A 16,030-nucleotide genomic window follows, 5' to 3' on the forward strand; every position below is an offset into this window, starting at 1 on the left:
TCTGTGCGGCACCCCCTCGCCACATGCCCCTCTCGACCACAATGGTGGCAGACCCACGGGGCGTTCCGTCGGGCTGGCTCGGCGCGATGTTGTCGAGGCGGCTGCAAGCGACGCGGCGGCTGGTCGCGCCCCTGGTGCCTCTGCTCCACCAGTCCCCGGATCGCCGCGTACACCTCCCGCAGCAATGGCTCCGGCTCAGACGTCAGGGGTCTGTTCCCAGCTGCCCCACAGGCAGCCTGTGGCGATGGTGCAGGTTCGGCAGTTGGTGTCACTGGACCCAGTAGCGCCGCGGCAACGGCTCGGCTGTTTCCCCCCGCCGCGCCAGCCACCCGGCCCACGGGTGGCGCCCGGCCCATGACCTGCTCGTGGGCTTGGATGGTCCGGGCTGCCCACAGCGAGGTGCGTTCCTCCGGCGTCACCACAGGCATTACAACGCCGGCGCGTCAAGCGTAGGCGATGAGGTGCTCGACCACGAGGTCCTCGAGCGCCTCTTCAGCCAGGCAAGGGAAAGCCCTCCTCGCCAACATGAGCAGCGCACCCCTGTAGGCTAAAGGGGATTCTCTAGCCCCTCGCTGGCGGTACTGGAACCGTTTAAAGGCTCCTTCCGCCGGGCAATAGATCTCCCCCAAAGCCTCGTAGGCCACCTGTAGTGTGGTCTTGCTGTGCGAGGGAAGGGAGGTGTAAGAGGAGAGTGCCTCTTCGCCCAGAACGCATGGCAAAGCTCGTAATGCCTCTTCGTCTGTCCACTCGAGAGCGTGGAAGGCAGCCTCGAATTGGCGGACAAACCCCTCCCAATCTTCTTCCTCGGCCACGAACTTGTCGACGGGCCCCAGCCGACGCGGCCGTCCTGCCCCCTGCTCTCCGTGTTGGGTGTTTAGCCCTGGGGGTTTTGGCGGCAGCGGCGGCGCCTGGCGTGACGAGGTTGGTTGCGGCTCCTGCCCGGCCGGCGGGTCATTTGTAATAATTTAATTGACCTTGTGAATATATTGATACCGTTTTAAACATTCGACACGTTCATATGTTTACTCAATTTATACACGCAAAAAAAAAAATTGAACTTGTCCATATGTGCTTTGGAGAATGTGGGCATCGATCCCACTACCTCTCGCATGCTAAGCGAGGGCTCTACCACTTGAGCTAATTCCCCGCTGAGCTGTCGTGGATGATATCTCGACATAGGCTATAGCACTTTTTAAAAAATATTTAGCAAAATAAGAACAAACTTGACCTTTAAATCTTCGATTAATTAAAACCGACCTAAGCAATACAGGAAGCCAGATAGCATTGGCTTGGATCCATCGACCTGTGGGTAATGGACCCATCACGCTTCCGCTGTGCCACTTGGCTTTCTTGTAACTGGCTGTTATCGACGTCCATGTACCTGATAAGGTGCAGAAAATATATTTAAAAACTATCATTGGTTGCACAAATACCTGGTGAAGAAATTCATTTGTAATAATTTAATTGAACTTGTGAATATATTGATAACGTTTTAAGCATTCGACACGTTCATATGTGGGCATCGATCCCACTACCTCTCGCATGCTAAAAGATGCGCTCTACCACTTGAGCTAATTCCCCGCTGGGCTGTCTTGGATGTTTATCTCGACTTTTTGGAAAATATTTAGGCAAAAGAAGAACAAACTTTACCTTAAAATATGCGATGAATAAAAACCGACCTAAGAGATTCAGGAAACCAGTTAGCATAGACTGGTTTGGATCCATTGACCTCTGGGTAAAGGGTCCAGCATGCTTCCGCTTCACCACTCTGCTTTCATGAATAACTATTATCGACGTCCATGTCCCTGACAAGGTGCAGAAAGGATATTGAAACATTATCATTGGTTGCATCAATACCGGGTTAATAAATTAATTTGTAATAATTTAATTGACCTTGTGAATATATTGAAACCGTTTAAAACATTCGACACGTTCATATGTTTACTCAATTTATACACGCTAACAAAAAATGAAACTTGCCCATATGTGCTTTGGAGAATGTGGGCATCGATCCCACTACCTCTCACATGCTAAGCGAGCGCTCTACCACTTGAGCTAATTCCCCGCTGAGCTGTTGTGGATGACATCTCGACATAGGCCATAGCACTTTTTGAAAAATATTTAGCAAAATAATAACAAACTTGACCTTTAAATCTGCGATAAATTAAAACTGACCAAAGCGATACAGGAATCCAGATAGCATTGGCTTCGATCCATCGACCTGTGGGTAATGGACCCATCACGCTTCCGCTGTGCCACTCTGCTTTCTTGTAACTGGCTGTTATCGACGTCCATGTACCTGATGAGGTGCAGAAAATATATTTTAAACCTATCATTGTTTGCACAAATACCGGGTGAAGAAATTCATTTGTAATAAGTTAATTGACCTTGTGAATATATTGATAACGTTTTAAGCATTCGACACGTTCATATGTTTACTCAATTTATACACGCTAACAATAAAAATGGAAATTGTCCATTTGTGCTTTGGAGAATGTGGGCATCGATCCCACTACCTCTCGCATGCTAAGCGAGCGCTCTACCACTTGAGCTAATTCCCCGCTGGGCTGTTTTGGATGATATCTCGACATAGGCCAAAGCACTTTTTGAAAAATATTTAGCAAAATAAGAACAAACTTAGCCTTTAAATCTGCGATAAATTAAAAACGACCTAAGCGATACAGGAAGCCAGATCGCATAGACTGGCTTCGATCCATCGACCTGTGGGTAATGGACCCATCACGTTTCCACTGTGCCACTCTGATTTCTTGTAAATGGCTGTTATCGACGTCTATGTACCTGATGAGGTGCAGAAAAGATATTGAAACATTTTCATTGGTTGCATCAATACCGGTTTAAAAAATGCATTTGTAATAATTTAATTCACCTTGTGAATATATTGATAACGTTTTAAGCATTCGACACGTTCATATGTTTACTCAATTCATACACGCTAACAAAAAAAATGGAACTTGTCCATATGTGCTTTGGAGAATGTGGGCATCGATCCCACTACCTCTCACATGCTAAGCGAGCGCTCTACCACTTGAGCTAATTCCCCGCTGAGCTGTCGTAGATGATCTCTCGACATAGGCTATAGCACTTTTTAAAAAATATTTAGCAAAATAAGAACAAACTTGACCTTTAAATCTTCGATAAATTAAAACCGACCTAAGCAACACAGGAAGCCAGATAGCATTGGCTTCGATCCATCGCCCTGTGGGTAATGGATCCATCACGCTTCCGCTGTGCCACTCTGCTTTCTTGTAACTGGCTGTTATCGACGTCCATGTACCTGATGAGGTGCAGAAAATATATTTTAAAACTATCATTGTTTGCACAAATACCGGGTGAAGAAATTCATTTGTAATAATTTAATTGACCTTGTGAATATATTGATAACGTTTAAAGCATTCGACACGTTCATATGTTTACTCAATTTATACACGCTATCAATAAAAATGGAAATTGTCAATTTGTGCTTTGGAGAATGTGGGCATCGATCCCACTACCTCTCGCATGCTAAGCGAGCGCTCTAGCACTTGAGCTAATTCCCCGCTGGGCTGTTTTGGATGATATCTCGACATAGGCCAAAGCACTTTTTGAAAAATATTTAGCAAAATAAGAACAAACTTAACCTTTAAATCTGCGATAAATTAAAAACGACCTAAGCGATACAGGAAGCCAGATCGCATAGACTGGCTTCGATCCATCGACCTGTGGGTAATGGACCCATCACGCTTCCACTGTGCCACTCTGATTTCTTGTAAATGGCTGTTATCGACGTCTATGTACCTGATGAGGTGCAGAAAAGATATTGAAAAATTTTCATTGGTTGCATCAATACCGGGTTAAAAAATTCATTTGTAATAAGTTAATTCACCTTGTGAATATATTGATAACGTTTTAAGCATTCGACACGTTCATATATGTTTACTCAATTCATACACGCTAACAAAAAAAATGGAACTTGTCCATATGTGCTTTGGAGAATGTGTGCATCGATCCCACTACCTCTCACATGCTAAGCACACGCTCTACCACTTGAGCTAATTCCCCGCTGAGCTGTCGTGGATGATATCTCGACATAGGCTATAGCACTTTTTTAAAAATATTTAGCAAAATAACAAACTTGACCTTTAAATCTTCGAGGAATTAAAACCGACCTAAGCAATACAGGAAGACAGATAGCATTGGCTTCGATCCATCGACCTGTGGGTAATGGACCCATCACGCTTCCGCTGTGCCACTTGGCTTTCTTGTAACTGGCTGTTATCGACGTCCATGTACCTGATAAGGTGCAGAAAATATATTTTAAAACTATCATTGGTTGCACAAATACCTGGTGAAGAAATTCATTTGTAATAATTTAATTGAACTTGTGAATATATTGATAACGTTTTAAGCATTCGACACGTTCATGTGGGCATCGATCCCACTACCTCTCGCATGCTAAAAGATGCGCTCTACCACTTGAGCTAATTCCCCGCTGGGCTGTCTTGGATGTTTATCTCGACATTTTGGAAAATATTTAGGCAAAAGAAGAACAAACTTTACCTTAAAATATGCGATGAATAAAAACCGACCTAAGAGATTCAGGAAACCAGTTAGCATAGACTGGTTTGGATCCATTGACCTCTGGGTAAAGGGTCCAGCACGCTTCCGCTTCACCACTCTGCTTTCATGAATGGCTATTATCGACGTCCATGTCCCTGACAAGGTGCAGAAAGGATATTGAAACATTATCATTGGTTGCATCAATACCGGGTTAAGAAATTAATTTATAATAATTTAATTGACCTTGTGAATATATTGAAACCGTTTAAAACATTCGACACGTTCATATGTTTACTCAATTTATACACGCTAACAAAAAATGAAACTTGCCCATATGTGCTTTGGAGAATGTGGGCATCGATCCCACTACCTCTCACATGCTAAGCGAGCGCTCTACCACTTGAGCTAATTCCCCGCTGAGCTGTCGTGGATCACATCCCGACATAGGCCATAGCACTTTTTGAAAAATATTTAGCAAAATAATAACAAACTTGACCTTTAAATCTGCGATAAATTAAAACTGACCAAAGCGATACAGGAATCCAGATAGCCTTGGCTTCGATCCATCGACCTGTGGGTAATGGACCCATCACGCTTCCGCTGTGCCACTCTGATTTCTTGTAACTGGCTGTTATCGACGTCCATGTACCTGATGAAGTGCAGAAAATATATTTTAAAACTATCATTGTTTGCACAAATACCGGGTGAAGAAATTCATTTGTAATCATTTAATTGACCTTGTGAATATATTGATAACGTTTAAAGCATTCGACACGTTCATATGTTTACTCATATTATACACGCTAACAATAAAATGGAAATTGTCCATTTGTGCTTTGGAGAATGTGGGCATCGATCCCACTACCTCTCGCATGCTAAGCGAGCGCTCTACCACTTGAGCTAATTCCCCGCTGGGCTGTTTTGGATGATATCTCGACATAGGCCAAAGCACTTTTTGAAAAATATTTAGCAAAATAAGAACAAACTTAGCCTTTAAATCTGCGATAAATTAAAAACGACCTAAGCGATACAGGAAGCCAGATCGCATAGACTGGCTTCGATCCATCGACCTGTGGGTAATGGACCCATCACGCTTCCACTGTGCCACTCTGATTTCTTGAAAATGGCTGTTATCGACGTCTATGTACCTGATGAGGTGCAGAAAAGATATTGAAACATTTTCATTGGTTGCATCAATACCGGGTTAAAAAATGCATTTGTAATAATTTAATTCACCTTGTGAATATATTGATAACGTTTTAAGCATTCGACACGTTCATATGTTTACTCAATTCATACACGCCAACAAAAAAAATGGAACTTGTCCATATGTGCTTTGGAGAATGTGGGCATCGATCCCACTACCTCTCACATGCTAAGCGAGCGCTCTACCACTTGAGCTAATTCCCCGCTGAGCTGTCGTGGATGATCTCTCGACATAGGCTATAGCAATTTTTTTAAAAATATTTAGCAAAATAAGAACAAACTTGACCTTTAAATCTTCGATAAATTAAAACCGACCTAAGCAATACAGGAAGCCAGATAGCATTGGCTTTGATCCATCGACCTGTGGGTAACGGACCCATTACGCTTCCGCTGTGCCACTCTGCTTTCTTGTAACTGGCTGTTATCGACGTCCATGTACCTGATGAGGTGCAGAAAATATATTTTAAAACTATCATTGTTTGCACAAATACCGGGTGAAGAAATTCATTTGTAATAATTTAATTGACCTTGTGAATATATTGATAACGTTTAAAGCATTCGACACGTTCATATGTTTACTCAATTTATACACGCTATCAATAAAAATGGAAATTGTCCATTTGTGCTTTGGAGAATGTGGGCATCGATCCCACTACCTCTCGCATGCTAAGCGAGCGCTCTAGCACTTGAGCTAATTCCCCGCTGGGCTGTTTTGGATGATATCTCGACATAGGCCAAAGCACTTTTTGAAAAATATTTAGCAAAATAAGAACAAACTTAGCCTTTAAATCTGCGATAAATTAAAAACGACCTAAGCGATACAGGAAGCCAGATCGCATAGACTGGCTTCGATCCATCGACCTGTGGGTAATGGACCCATCACGTTTCCAATGTGCCACTCTGATTTCTTGTAAATGGCTGTTATCGACGTCTATGTACCTGATGAGGTGCAGAAAAGATATTGAAACATTTTCATTGGTTGCATCAATACCGGTTTAAAAAATGCATTTGTAATAATTTAATTCACCTTGTGAATATATTGATAACGTTTTAAGCATTCGACACGTTCATATGTATACTCAATTCATACACGCTAACAAAAAAAATGGAACTTGTCCATATGTGCTTTGGAGAATGTGGGCATCGATCCCACTACCTCTCACATGCTAAGCGAGCGCTCTACCACTTGAGCTAATTCCCCGCTGAGCTGTCATAGATGATCTCTCGACATAGGCTATAGCACTTTTTAAAAAATATTTAGCAAAATAAGAACAAACTTGACCTTTAAATCTTCGATAAATTAAAACCGACCTAAGCAACACAGGAAGCCAGATAGCATTGGCTTCGATCCATCGCCCTGTGGGTAATGGATCCATCACGCTTCCGCTGTGCCACTCTGCTTTCTTGTAACTGGCTGTTATCGACGTCCATGTACCTGATGAGGTGCAGAAAATATATTTTAAAACTATCATTGTTTGCACAAATACCGGGTGAAGAAATTCATTTGTAATAATTTAATTGACTTTGTGAATATATTGATAACGTTTAAAGCATTCGACACGTTCATATGTTTACTCAATTTATACACGCTATCAATAAAAATGGAAATTGTCCATTTGTGCTTTGGAGAATGTGTGCATCGATCCCACTACCTCTCACATGCTAAGCACACGCTCTACCACTTGAGCTAAATCCCCACTGGGCTGTCTTGGATGTTAATCTGGACTTTTTGGAAATTATTTAGGCAAAAGAAGAACAAACTTTACCTTAAAATATGCGATGAATAAAAACCGACCTAAGAGATTCAGGAAACCAGTTAGCATAGACTGGTTTGGATCCATTGACCTCTGGGTAAAGGGTCCAGCACGCTTCCGCTTCACCACTCTGCTTTCATGAATGGCTATTATCGACGTCCATGTCCCTGACAAGGTGCAGAAAGGATATTGAAACATTATCATTGGTTGCATCAATACCGGGTTAAGAAATTAATTTGTAATAATTTAATTGACCTTGTGAATATATTGAAACCGTTTAAAACATTCGACACGTTCATATGTTTACTCAATTTATACACGCTAACAAAAAATGAAACTTGCCCATATGTGCTTTGGAGAATGTGGGCATCGATCCCACTACCTCTCACATGCTAAGCGAGCGCTCTACCACTTGAGCTAATTCCCCGCTGAGCTGTCGTGGATGACATCCCGACATAGGCCATAGCACTTTTTGAAAAATATTTAGCAAAATAATAACAAACTTGACCTTTAAATCTGCGATAAATTAAAACTGACCAAAGCGATACAGGAATCCAGATAGCCTTGGCTTCGATCCATCGACCTGTGGGTAATGGACCCATCACGCTTCCGCTGTGCCACTCTGATTTCTTGTAACTGGCTGTTATCGACGTCCATGTACCTGATGAGGTGCAGAAAATATATTTTAAAACTATCATTGTTTGCACAAATACCGGGTGAAGAAATTCATTTGTAATAATTTAATTGACCTTGTGAATATATTGATAACGTTTAAAGCATTCGACACGTTCATATGTTTACTCAATTTATACACGCTAACAATAAAAATGGAAATTGTACATTTGTGCTTTGGAGAATGTGGGCATCGATCCCACTACCTCTCGCATGCTAAGCGAGCGCTCTACCACTTGAGCTAATTCCCCGCCGGGCTGTTTTGGATGATATCTCGACATAGGCCAAAGCACTTTTTGAAAAATATTTAGCAAAATAAGAACAAACTTAGCCTTTAAATCTGCGATAAATTAAAAACGACCTAAGCGATACAGGAAGCCAGATCGCATAGACTGGCTTCGCTCCATCGACCTGTGGGTAATGGACCCATCACGCTTCCACTGTGCCACTCTGATTTCTTGTAAATGGCTGTTATCGACGTCTATGTACCTGATGAGGTGCAGAAAAGATATTGAAACATTTTCATTGGTTGCATCAATACCGGGTTAAAAAATGCATTTGTAATAATTTAATTCACCTTGTGAATATATTGATAACGTTTTAAGCATTCGACACGTTCATATGTTTACTCAATTCATACACGCTAACAAAAAAAATGGAACATGTCCATATGTGCTTTGGAGAATGTGGGCATCGATCCCACTACCTCTCGCATGCTAAGCAAGCGCTCTACCACTTGAGCTAATTGCCCGCTGAGCTGTCGTGGATGATATCTCGACATAGGCTATAGCACTTTTTTAAAAATATTTAGCAAAATAACAAACTTGACCTTTAAATCTTCGAGGAATTAAAACCGACCTAAGCAATACAGGAAGCCAGATAGCATTGGCTTCGATCCATCGACCTGTGGGTAATGGACCCATCACGCTTCCGCTGTGCCACTTGGCTTTCTTGTAACTGGCTGTTATCGACGTCCATGTACCTGATAAGGTGCAGAAAATATATTTTAAAACTATCATTGGTTGCACAAATACCTGGTGAAGAAATTCATTTGTAATAATTTAATTGAACTTGTGAATATATTGATAACGTTTTAAGCATTCGACACGTTCATGTGGGCATCGATCCCACTACCTCTCGCATGCTAAAAGATGCGCTCTACCACTTGAGCTAATTCCCCGCTGGGCTGTCTTGGATGTTTATCTCGACATTTTGGAAAATATTTAGGCAAAAGAAGAACAAACTTTACCTTAAAATATGCGATGAATAAAAACCGACCTAAGAGATACAGGAAACCAGTTAGCATAGACTGGTTTGGATCCATTGACCTCTGGGTAAAGGGTCCAGCACGCTTCCGCTTCACCACTCTGCTTTCATGAAAGGCTATTATCGACGTCCATGTCCCTGACAAGGTGCAGAAAGGATATTGAAACATTATCATTGGTTGCATCAATACCGGGTTAAGAAATTAATTTGTAATAATTTAATTGACCTTGTGAATATATTGAAACCGTTTAAAACATTCGACACGTTCATATGTTTACTCAATTTATACACGCTAACAAAAAATGAAACTTGCCCATATGTGCTTTGGAGAATGTGGGCATCGATCCCACTACCTCTCACATGCTAAGCAAGCGCTCTACCACTTGAGCTAATTCCCCGCTGAGCTGTCGTGGATGACATCCCGACATAGGCCATAGCACTTTTTGAAAAATATTTAGCAAAATAATAACAAACTTGACCTTTAAATCTGCGATAAAATAAAACTGACCAAAGCGATACAGGAATCCAGATAGCCTTGGCTTCGATCCATCGACCTGTGGGTAATGGACCCATCACGCTTCCGCTGTGCCACTCTGATTTCTTGTAACTGGCTGTTATCGACGTCCATGTACCTGATGAGGTGCAGAAAATATATTTTAAAACTATCATTGTTTGCACAAATACCGGGTGAAGAAATTCATTTGTAATAATTTAATTGACCTTGTGAATATATTGAAACCGTTTAAAACATTCGACACGTTCATATGTTTACTCAATTTATACACGCTAACAAAAAATGAAACTTGCCCATATGTGCTTTGGAGAATGTGGGCATCGATCCCACTACCTCTCACATGCTAAGCGAGCGCTCTACCACTTGAGCTAATTCCCCGCTGAGCTGTCGTGGATGACATCCCGACATAGGCCATAGCACTTTTTGAAAAATATTTAGCAAAATAATAACAAACTTGACCTTTAAATCTGCGATAAATTAAAACTGACCAAAGCGATACAGGAATCCAGATAGCCTTGGCTTCGATCCATCGACCTGTGGGTAATGGACCCATCACGCTTCCGCTGTGCCACTCTGATTTCTTGTAACTGGCTGTTATCGACGTCCATGTACCTGATGAGGTGCAGAAAATATATTTTAAAACTATCATTGTTTGCACAAAGACCGGGTGAAGAAATTCATTTGTAATAATTTAATTGACCTTGTGAATATATTGATAACGTTTAAAGCATTCGACACGTTCATATGTTTACTCAATTTATACACGCTAACAATAAAAATGGAAATTGTCCATTTGTGCTTTGGAGAATGTGGGCATCGATCCCACTACCTCTCGCATGCTAAGCGAGCGCTCTACCACTTGAGCTAATTCCCCGCCGGGCTGTTTTGGATGATATCTCGACATAGGCCAAAGCACTTTTTGAAAAATATTTAGCAAAATAAGAACAAACTTAGCCTTTAAATCTGCGATAAATTAAAAACGACCTAAGCGATACAGGAAGCCAGATCGCATAGACTGGCCTCGCTCCATCGACCTGTGGGTAATGGACCCATCACGCTTCCACTGTGCCACTCTGATTTCTTGTAAATGGCTGTTATCGACGTCTATGTACCTGATGAGGTGCAGAAAAGATATTGAAACATTTTCATTGGTTGCATCAATACCGGGTTAAAAAATGCATTTGTAATAATTTAATTCACCTTGTGAATATATTGATAACGTTTTAAGCATTCGACACGTTCATATGTTTACTCAATTCATACACGCTAACAAAAAAAAATGGAACATGTCCATATGTGCTTTGGAGAATGTGGGCATCGATCCCACTACCTCTCGCATGCTAAGCAAGCGCTCTACCACTTGAGCTAATTGCCCGCTGAGCTGTTGTGGATGATATCTCGACATAGGCTATAGCACTTTTTTAAAAATATTTAGCAAAATAACAAACTTGACCTTTAAATCTTCGAGGAATTAAAACCGACCTAAGCAATACAGGAAGCCAGATAGCATTGGCTTCGATCCATCGACCTGTGGGTAATGGACCCATCACGCTTCCGCTGTGCCACTTGGCTTTCTTGTAACTGGCTGTTATCGACGTCCATGTACCTGATAAGGTGCAGAAAATATATTTTAAAACTATCATTGGTTGCACAAATACCTGGTGAAGAAATTCATTTGTAATAATTTAATTGAACTTGTGAATATATTGATAACGTTTTAAGCATTCGACACGTTCATGTGGGCATCGATCCCACTACCTCTCGCATGCTAAAAGATGCGCTCTACCACTTGAGCTAATTCCCCGCTGGGCTGTCTTGGATGTTTATCTCGACATTTTGGAAAATATTTAGGCAAAAGAAGAACAAACTTTACCTTAAAATATGCGATGAATAAAAACCGACCTAAGAGATACAGGAAACCAGTTAGCATAGACTGGTTTGGATCCATTGACCTCTGGGTAAAGGGTCCAGCACGCTTCCGCTTCACCACTCTGCTTTCATGAATGGCTATTATCGACGTCCATGTCCCTGACAAGGTGCAGAAAGGATATTGAAACATTATCATTGGTTGCATCAATACCGGGTTAAGAAATTAATTTGTAATAATTTAATTGACCTTGTGAATATATTGAAACCGTTTAAAACATTCGACACGTTCATATGTTTACTCAATTTATACACGCTAACAAAAAATGAAACTTGCCCATATGTGCTTTGGAGAATGTGGGCATCGATCCCACTACCTCTCACATGCTAAGCAAGCGCTCTACCACTTGAGCTAATTCCCCGCTGAGCTGTCGTGGATGACATCCCGACATAGGCCATAGCACTTTTTGAAAAATATTTAGCAAAATAATAACAAACTTGACCTTTAAATCTGCGATAAAATAAAACTGACCAAAGCGATACAGGAATCCAGATAGCCTTGGCTTCGATCCATCGACCTGTGGGTAATGGACCCATCACGCTTCCGCTGTGCCACTCTGATTTCTTGTAACTGGCTGTTATCGACGTCCATGTACCTGATGAGGTGCAGAAAATATATTTTAAAACTATCATTGTTTGCACAAATACCGGGTGAAGAAATTCATTTGTAATAATTTAATTGACCTTGTGAATATATTGAAACCGTTTAAAACATTCGACACGTTCATATGTTTACTCAATTTATGCACGCTAACAAAAAATGAAACTTGCCCATATGTGCTTTGGAGAATGTGGGCATCGATCCCACTACCTCTCACATGCTAAGCGAGCGCTCTACCACTTGAGCTAATTCCCCGCTGAGCTGTCGTGGATGACATCCCGACATAGGCCATAGCACTTTTTGAAAAATATTTAGCAAAATAATAACAAACTTGACCTTTAAATCTGCGATAAATTAAAACTGACCAAAGCGATACAGGAATCCAGATAGCCTTGGCTTCGATCCATCGACCTGTGGGTAATGGACCCATCACGCTTCCGCTGTGCCACTCTGATTTCTTGTAACTGGCTGTTATCGACGTCCATGTACCTGATGAGGTGCAGAAAATATATTTTAAAACTATCATTGTTTGCACAAAGACCGGGTGAAGAAATTCATTTGTAATAATTTAATTGACCTTGTGAATATATTGATAACGTTTAAAGCATTCGACACGTTCATATGTTTACTCAATTTATACACGCTAACAATTAAAATGGAAATTGTCCATTTGTGCTTTGGAGAATGTGGGCATCGATCCCACTACCTCTCACATGCTAAGCGAGCGCTCTACCACTTGAGCTAATTCCCCGCTGAGCTGTCGTGGATGACATCCCGACATAGGCCATAGCACTTTTTGAAAAATATTTAGCAAAATAATAACAAACTTGACCTTTAAATCTGCGATAAATTAAAACTGACCAAAGCGATACAGGAATCCAGATAGCCTTGGCTTCGATCCATCGACCTGTGGGTAATGGACCCATCACGCTTCCGCTGTGCCACTCTGATTTCTTGTAACTGGCTGTTAACGACGTCCATGTACCTGATGAGGTGCAGAAAATATATTGTAAAACTATCATTGTTTGCACAAATACCGGGTGAAGAAATTCATTTGTAATAATTTAATTGACCTTGTGAATATATTGATAACGTTTAAAGCATTCGACACGTTCATATGTTTACTCAATTTATACACGCTAACAATAAAAATGGAAATTGTCCATTTGTGCTTTGGAGAATGTGGGCATCGATCCCACTACCTCTCGCATGCTAAGCGAGCGCTCTACCACTTGAGCTAATTCCCCGCTGGGCGGTTTTGGATGATATCTCGACATAGGCCAAAGCACTTTTTGAAAAATATTTAGCAAAATAAGAACAAACTTAGCCTTTAAATCTGCGATAAATTAAAAACGACCTAAGCGATACAGGAAGCCAGATCGCATAGACTGGCTTCGCTCCATCGACCTGTGGGTAATGGACCCATCACGCTTCCACTGTGCCACTCTGATTTCTTGTAAATGGCTGTTATCGACGTCTATGTACCTGATGAGGTGCAGAAAAGATATTGAAACATTTTCATTGGTTGCATCAATACCGGGTTAAAAAATGCATTTGTAATAATTTAATTCACCTTGTGAATATATTGATAACGTTTAGAGCATTCGACACGTTCATATGTTTACTCAATTCATACACGCTAACAAAAAAAATGGAACATGTCCATATGTGCTTTGGAGAATGTGGGCATCGATCCCACTACTTCTCGCATGCTAAGCAAGCGCTCTACCACTTGAGCTAATTGCCCGCTGAGCTGTCGTGGATGATATCTCGACATAGGCTATAGCACTTTTTTAAAAATATTTAGCAAAATAACAAACTTGACCTTTAAATCTTCGAGGAATTAAAACCGACCTAAGCAATACAGGAAGCCAGATAGCATTGGCTTCGATCCATCGACCTGTGGGTAATGGACCCATCACGCTTCCGCTGTGCCACTTGGCTTTCTTGTAACTGGCTGTTATCGACGTCCATGTACCTGATAAGGTGCAGAAAATATATTTTAAAACTATCATTGGTTGCACAAATACCTGGTGAAGAAATTCATTTGTAATAATTTAATTGAGCTTGTGAATATATTGATAACGTTTTAAGCATTCGACACGTTCATGTGGGCATCGATCCCACTACCTCTCGCATGCTAAAAGATGCGCTCTACCACTTGAGCTAATTCCCCGCTGGGCTGTCTTGGATGTTTATCTCGACATTTTGGAAAATATTTAGGCAAAAAGAACAAACTTTACCTTAAAATATGCGATGAATAAAAACCGACCTAAGAGATTCAGGAAACCAGTTAGCATAGACTGGTTTGGATCCATTGACCTCTGGGTAAAGGGTCCAGCACGCTTCCGCTTCACCACTCTGCTTTCATGAATGGCTATTATCGACGTCCATGTCCCTGACAAGGTGCAGAAAGGATATTGAAACATTATCATTGGTTGCATCAATACCGGGTTAAGAAATTAATTTGTAATAATTTAATTGACCTTGTGAATATATTGAAACCGTTTAAAACATTCGACACGTTCATATGTTTACTCAATTTATACACGCTAACAAAAAATGAAACTTGCCCATATGTGCTTTGGAGAATGTGTGCATCGATCCCACTACCTCTCACATGCTAAGCGAGCGCTCTACCACTTGAGCTAATTCCCCACTGGGCTGTCTTGGATGCTATCTCAACATAGGCCATGGCAATTTTTGAAAAATATTTTAGCAAAATAAGAACAAACTTAATACAGGGAGGAACAACAGTTCCACACTGCCCACTCGGGAGTATTTGTCTGTCTGTCGTGCATAGCCACGCCCTCGATTTGTATTTCATAGAGTGCTTCGGGCGGGCTCAGCACCACGTGACACGGATCGCATGATTACGCTGTTCAACCAAGTTCCTACCTCCCCACTCCGAAGGAACGTGTTCTTTAATTTTCTGCGATAAATAAAAACTGACCTAAGCAATACAGGAGGAAGCCAGATCGCATAAACTGGTTTCGATCCATCCACCTCTGGGTAATGGACCCAGCACGCTTCTTCTGTGCTGCTCTGCTTTCAATGACATGGATATCAATGACGTCCATGTAACGGATAGGCAGCAGAAAAGATAGATTTGAAGCTTTCGTGACTGCAAGGAATCATCTTCTTAGGTTTTTTCGGTAAAGTCACGTAGAAAGTAAAATAAAATAAAAACAAAAATCACGACGTTTCGGAGGCAACACAAGTCTCCGTCATCAGGTGGGACCGTCACAGCCAGATTAGCTGTATCAAGTGAGGCAATGATTCAAGATGTAATCCCTTAAAAGCGAGTTGAGGGGGGAGGGAGAGGGAGGGGGGAGCTCATCAGACTATGGTAGCCAATGAAAGGAACGTATCGGGAGGGAGGGGGGGCGAGGCCAAAAGAGTGGGCGATGGACGTGGAAGCGCTTGTGCGCAAGCGGCCAATTACTGCACACGCCAACACAATGGAGCGATTGTGCGCAAGCGGCCAGCCACTGCACCCGCCAACACAATGGGCAGAGAGGAGGAGGGGAGGTC

The 16,030-nt window shown here is 41.7% G+C and overlaps 14 non-coding genes across 14 annotated transcripts; all 14 read right to left on the bottom strand.

Annotated features, from left to right (window-relative positions):
* Positions 1-1,992: 1,992 nt before the first annotated feature.
* TRNAA-AGC (transfer RNA alanine (anticodon AGC)) lies at positions 1,993-2,065 on the bottom strand. The gene has a single exon. It is a non-coding gene; the product is annotated as a tRNA-Ala (tRNA).
* A 423-nt stretch (positions 2,066-2,488) lies between these two features.
* On the bottom strand, positions 2,489-2,561 carry TRNAA-AGC (transfer RNA alanine (anticodon AGC)). Its single transcript has one exon. It is a non-coding gene; the product is annotated as a tRNA-Ala (tRNA).
* A 427-nt stretch (positions 2,562-2,988) lies between these two features.
* Positions 2,989-3,061, bottom strand: TRNAA-AGC (transfer RNA alanine (anticodon AGC)). Its single transcript has one exon. It is a non-coding gene; the product is annotated as a tRNA-Ala (tRNA).
* A 1,838-nt stretch (positions 3,062-4,899) lies between these two features.
* TRNAA-AGC (transfer RNA alanine (anticodon AGC)) lies at positions 4,900-4,972 on the bottom strand. Its single transcript has one exon. It is a non-coding gene; the product is annotated as a tRNA-Ala (tRNA).
* Positions 4,973-5,394: 422 nt separating this feature from the next.
* Positions 5,395-5,467, bottom strand: TRNAA-AGC (transfer RNA alanine (anticodon AGC)). The gene has a single exon. It is a non-coding gene; the product is annotated as a tRNA-Ala (tRNA).
* A 427-nt stretch (positions 5,468-5,894) lies between these two features.
* Positions 5,895-5,967, bottom strand: TRNAA-AGC (transfer RNA alanine (anticodon AGC)). The gene has a single exon. It is a non-coding gene; the product is annotated as a tRNA-Ala (tRNA).
* A 924-nt stretch (positions 5,968-6,891) lies between these two features.
* Positions 6,892-6,964, bottom strand: TRNAA-AGC (transfer RNA alanine (anticodon AGC)). Its single transcript has one exon. It is a non-coding gene; the product is annotated as a tRNA-Ala (tRNA).
* Positions 6,965-7,871: 907 nt separating this feature from the next.
* TRNAA-AGC (transfer RNA alanine (anticodon AGC)) lies at positions 7,872-7,944 on the bottom strand. Its single transcript has one exon. It is a non-coding gene; the product is annotated as a tRNA-Ala (tRNA).
* A 423-nt stretch (positions 7,945-8,367) lies between these two features.
* On the bottom strand, positions 8,368-8,440 carry TRNAA-AGC (transfer RNA alanine (anticodon AGC)). The gene has a single exon. It is a non-coding gene; the product is annotated as a tRNA-Ala (tRNA).
* Positions 8,441-10,274: 1,834 nt separating this feature from the next.
* Positions 10,275-10,347, bottom strand: TRNAA-AGC (transfer RNA alanine (anticodon AGC)). The gene has a single exon. It is a non-coding gene; the product is annotated as a tRNA-Ala (tRNA).
* A 423-nt stretch (positions 10,348-10,770) lies between these two features.
* Positions 10,771-10,843, bottom strand: TRNAA-AGC (transfer RNA alanine (anticodon AGC)). Its single transcript has one exon. It is a non-coding gene; the product is annotated as a tRNA-Ala (tRNA).
* A 1,835-nt stretch (positions 10,844-12,678) lies between these two features.
* TRNAA-AGC (transfer RNA alanine (anticodon AGC)) lies at positions 12,679-12,751 on the bottom strand. The gene has a single exon. It is a non-coding gene; the product is annotated as a tRNA-Ala (tRNA).
* A 423-nt stretch (positions 12,752-13,174) lies between these two features.
* On the bottom strand, positions 13,175-13,247 carry TRNAA-AGC (transfer RNA alanine (anticodon AGC)). The gene has a single exon. It is a non-coding gene; the product is annotated as a tRNA-Ala (tRNA).
* Positions 13,248-13,670: 423 nt separating this feature from the next.
* Positions 13,671-13,743, bottom strand: TRNAA-AGC (transfer RNA alanine (anticodon AGC)). The gene has a single exon. It is a non-coding gene; the product is annotated as a tRNA-Ala (tRNA).
* Positions 13,744-16,030: the final 2,287 nt, after the last annotated feature.

Source organism: Lampetra planeri, chromosome 16 (assembly GCF_965212315.1).
Source record: "Lampetra planeri chromosome 16, kcLamPlan1.2.h2, whole genome shotgun sequence".
Taxonomy (NCBI): Eukaryota; Metazoa; Chordata; class Hyperoartia; order Petromyzontiformes; family Petromyzontidae; genus Lampetra; species Lampetra planeri.